The 5,262-nt window shown below is 29.3% G+C and overlaps 1 long non-coding RNA gene across 1 annotated transcript in view; it reads left to right on the top strand.

Moving 5' to 3' along the window:
• LOC145266949 (uncharacterized) overlaps positions 1 to 3,892 on the top strand; it is a 1,426,307-nt gene extending 1,422,415 nt beyond the window's left edge. The window contains exon 6 of the long non-coding RNA XR_013864801.1: positions 3,678 to 3,892. This is a non-coding gene — a long non-coding RNA (uncharacterized LOC145266949). The remainder of the gene's footprint in view (positions 1 to 3,677) is intronic.
• The last annotated feature ends 1,370 nt before the right edge of the window (positions 3,893 to 5,262 follow it).

Genomic DNA, 5,262 nt, shown 5'->3' with positions numbered 1-5,262 from the left:
ATCATCACACTCTTCAGCACATCCAGGTACACTTTGGTGTTGACTTTCAAGCCGGCTTTAAAGATGTTCGATAACATGATGTGACCCTCACCTGAAACCACACCAAATGACAATAACCGTGGGTCGTCCGATGCGTGTAGCTGTGCCCTCAAGCGGTGAACCGTCTGGATTTGCATTTTGAGGGTGCTGGCAATGGTCCTGTTGTCATAACTTGGATCGGTAGAGAGCATGCGTTGTACAGAGGCGCATCTCTGATCTCACTCGTTGAACATTGAGACATTCAATTTTCAGACTTAGAAGGCTCCTTTCGCTGTTGGGATTTGTACACAATTGGCATTTGGTCTGCAACAAAAAAGCCAGTTTTCATCAAAAGGAAATGGAATCATGTCGTCTTTTCTAAAGCGACAATTTTATAGTTCTACTTATGGTTTAAATCTGTAAATTTTGAAAAATTACCAAAATGTTGGTTTCCTAGCTAACAATGAAAACAAACAAAAAATAATGTTTAAAAAAAAGAAACAAACAAACAAACAGAAAAGCAAAGGAACAGAAAAAAAAACAATAATCAAATAAACAAACAAGCATACAAAACAAACAAACAAACAAACACAAAATCTTTGCACGTTTTTGTATGTTTTCATCTGATCAAAGTAAAACCACCTACAAATAAAGTCTTTCATATTTCGAAAAAAAGAACTAACTCAGGATAAAGAGGGGGGGACAGAGAAAGATTTTATTCACTAATTAATTATATGTTCTTAGCCCATTTCATTTCAAAGTCGTTCTGTCATTTTTAAGGTATGTAAGAACATACCTTAAAAATACTAACTTCAGACAAAACCGATGGAAGACAGCGCGGATGTATTTAACTTGATTTTTGTTCTAATTTATTGGCGTGGGAGGGAAAAGACAATCTTTGATTTTTGTCTCAAATAACTGACCACTGAGAATGGAGAGAGAGAGAGAGAGAGAGAGAGAGAGAGAGAGAGAGAGAGAGAGAGAGAGAACTGGACCTAATGTCATTATACCAGTTTTTTGTCCTTATACCGGCCTTTTGTATACCGGCCTTTTGTATACCGGCCTTTTGTAAGCTAATGTCATGTGTACGACGGCGGCCTGCGTACGTAAATTAAATAAAGGGTCCCATTCGAAATTCTGAGCAGATTTCCGGGTTCGACAGAAAGACGTTCGAGTTTGACAAAAATATTCCCGAGTTCAACAAGATAAACCTAAAAAAAAAAAACGAATGTTACATCGGCCGAAACGTTCTGAAAATAATACTCAAGATGAGAACAGTAGCCTGAATAAACCAAATAGAACAAGTCGATCAAGTCAACAAAATTTCTTTGATATGAGTACTATAAGGAATCCGTGCTTTTGATGCAAGCTTTGAAGAGTTGAAGTCTCTCGGAATCATTTATGTGAACATGTTCGCCAATGTTCTGTGACTTTTCCTGGATTTTCAGAACTTTATGGGATGGTGCCGCTTTTATACACCCGCGTGTATAGGTCATACTTCAGTGCGTCTTCGACGATGCGTCTCTATTTAGTTTCATTCTGATATTCTTTGAACGTTGGCGAAAACGAATTCTTTACGAGACCCACGGGTTTAGGCGACGTCGCGTACAACATGCTATTGATCACCTAATAGGCTGTACGTCGCTCGCACGTCTCATTTATTGTGGTATCTCTTCCATTTCATTAATTTATCGCCCAATCTCGTATATTTATATAAAATTAGTTATGCCTATACCAAGACTATTCCAAAAGTCATGTCTCCTCTTTTTTTATACGTCTGAATGGATCAAAGAGGAGTAGAAATTGTATTACGATGTCTAAACTTATGCATTTATGGCATGAAAGTTACATCTCTCTGTTGCAGGTATTGACGGTGTGAGACGTGCGTTTATCAGCAAAGATCCGTCAATGAATTCTTCCATGTAGAATTTTTTTTTTTTACTGATCCACATTCATCGGTGTTTGTTGAACGTTTACGGAGTCGATGCAGTTGATGCCAGCACAGTTAGGAGACGGGTTCGTGGATTTTAGAGTGGCGACTGAGGTGTAAGTGACAAAGCGCGCTCCGGAGTTTTACGGCGGGGGCATCGTTTATCGCTGACAAAAGTGCATTGAGAATGATGGGGACTATGTATGGAAATAAATTCTGAGGCACATAAGGTTGATCGTTTTAATGGTATTATTCCCATCTTCGTGGCTCTTCAACGTTTTATTTTTGTTGTTGTTGTTGTTGTTGTTGTTGTTGTTGTTGTTGTTGTTGTTGTTGTTAACAAATAGGTCTTACTTTTGGAACTACCATCGTATATGATTGGAATTTATTTGTCTCCTTTTCCCCTCGCAGATTAGTTTTTGTCTTGTCCCTTTAAGACCCGTGAATTGGCTAGCAGGAAACCCAACCACTACTCCCCTAGTGGTCACGTGATCCAGCCTATAAAAACTCTCGCACGTTGCGTTCCGACTTCTTTTTCGACCCCAGCAGGACTCCGGCTGAACATTATCATTATTATTTTATTTATTATTATTTTTATTTTATTTATTTATTATTATTGTTTATATTGTTATTTTATTTATATTATTATTATCATTATATTACTACTATTATTATTTTATTTCATTATTATTATTTTATTTATTTATAATTATTAATATCTTTACCATAATTTTTTATTATTTTTATTATTATTATTATTATTATTATTATTATGTTTATTATTATTATTATTTTCTCATTATTATAGTTTGCATTTTTACTATTATTTTTTTACTGTTATTATTATTATTTTCTTTCTAAATTGTATTTTATTTTATATAAGTATTATTCATTATTACTTTATGATTATCATCATCATTATTATTATGATTTTTTCTTTCTTATTTTATAAGTATTTTATTTTTAATATTACTTTTATAATTATTGGTGTTGTTGTTGTTTTACTAGTAGTAGTAGTAGTAGTAGTAGTAGTAGTAGTAGTAGTAGTAGTAGTAGTAGTAGTCTCAACCTTTGGATGTATTTAGTTGGATTTTCTTTCTTAAACATCAGGTCAATTCTTTTGACTTTAGACATTCTAGCTGTATTAACACTATCGCCGTTCCCAACGGGCAAGCCTTTTGCAAAAATAGTAAAAGAAATTGTCTTATCGATCTGATTAAGCCATTTATGGTGGCTTTTTTTGTTATGATCCCTAGCTTTTTTTATTCCTAGCTTTATTATTATTATTATTGTTATTATAATTGTTATTATTAGTATTGTTATTATTATTGTTATTATTATTGTTATTATTATTATTGTTATTATTATTATTGTTATTATTATTATTATATTATTATTATTATTATTATTATTATTATCGTTATTATATTATTATTGTTATTATATTATTATTATTATTATATTATTATTATTATTATTGTTATTATATTATTATTATTATTATTATTGTTATTATATTATTATTATTATTATATTGTTATTATTATTATTATTGGTATTATTATTATTATTGTTATTATTATTATTATTATTATTATTATTATTGTTATCATTATTATTATTATTATCATTGTTATTATATTATTATTATTATTATTATTATTATTATTATTATTATTATTTTTAATGTATTTAATATTAAAACCTTTTTTATTTTATTTTATTTCAGGTTGACAATATTCAGAAGCAGTTTCCTCTGGACTAATGATTACGAGAACAACAAGCGCCGCCAAGAATAAAATTAACCAAAACCAGCTGAATTTAGTGTGCAAAACATTTACAAAATTAAATGTAATCTTCGAATAAAAGAAACTTTTATATTTTTCTGACTATATATATATATATATATATATATATATATATATATATATATATATATATATATATACATATATGTATATATATATATATATATACATATATGTATATATATAATTTTTTTAAATTAAAATATATAGACTGAAACTGTATACAAATGAAGAAAATACCAAACGAAAGCAGCTGAAAAAACACGAATAATTACGGAAAGCTACGAATAAGACCGAAGTGTGCTAAAAACTGGGATCAAGGCACAGTCGGTTTTTTCCGGAAGTTTGAAAAATGCATACATTTATTTATTAATATTTATTTTATGGAGAAGTAATTAACCCATGGTTAGCCGAATTAAATATTAATGGGGAATATTTCATTTTTTTTTTTTATAAATTATAAATGAGGAGATTTATGATTTTAGAATCATCTGTCGAAAAATGATAAATGAAAATATTGTCTGATAAAATTATTATTTCTTACAGATCGAAAATATACCGGCGGGACAAATATTAATCTTTTGCTTAAAATAATGAAAACTGTGAACAGACTGGAAATACGAATAACTACGGAGATCTACGAATAAAACCGAAAAGTTACGAACAAATTCGCAAAGATACGAGTGATTAATAAAAATATCGCCTGATAAAAATATTATTTCTTGCATATCGGAAATATATCAGCGGGAAAAATATTAATATTTTGCATAAAATCGTTAAAACTGTGAACAGATTGGAAAATGCGAATAACTGCGGAGATCTACGAATAAAGCCGAAGAATTACGAACGAATTCGGAAAGATACGAATAGATTTTAAAAATGTGTTTTTAATACAAGAACAGGAAAAGACGAAATTAATTTAAAAATTGTTAAATCTTTAAACGGATTGGAAAATACGAATAACTACGGAAACCTACGGATAAAGCCGGAGACTTACGGACGAATTCGGAAAAATTCGAATAGATTTTAACAATTTTTTAATACAAGAAAAGAAAAAGAAAATTCATTTTTAAAATAGAAAAAAACACATGAATAGAATAAAACTGTATGCAAATTAAAAATATACAAAAGACACACAGCTTGAAAAATACAAATAATTACGGAAAGTTACGAATAATACCGAAGAATAGCGAGCAAAATTTAAATGATATAATAACATCTGAAATTAAAAAATATATACAAAATTCACAAAAGATATTTTAATGAAATTAAATTGTACAAAATGTATTTTTAAAATTGATCGTAAATTGTACGAAGATCTTTATGATTAATACTTAAAAAAGCGTGCGAGTAGTTTGCAAAATAGAAATATTACGGAAATCTACGAGTGAAGCCGAAAATTTAGATTATTTAAACAAGAATTCTTTGTTTTGCTTCCTTTTGTTTGGAATTTTTTTTGTTTGAAAAATAGATTAAATGTTAAACTTTTTTTTTTCTTTTAACTTT

The sequence above is a fragment of the Euprymna scolopes genome, chromosome 42 (genome assembly GCF_053919585.1).
Source record: "Euprymna scolopes isolate OS-2025 chromosome 42, ASM5391958v1, whole genome shotgun sequence".
Classification (NCBI taxonomy): Eukaryota; Metazoa; Mollusca; class Cephalopoda; order Sepiida; family Sepiolidae; genus Euprymna; species Euprymna scolopes.
The sequence above is the reverse complement of the archived record's forward strand: the minus strand, read 5'-3'. Positions and strand labels throughout refer to the sequence as shown.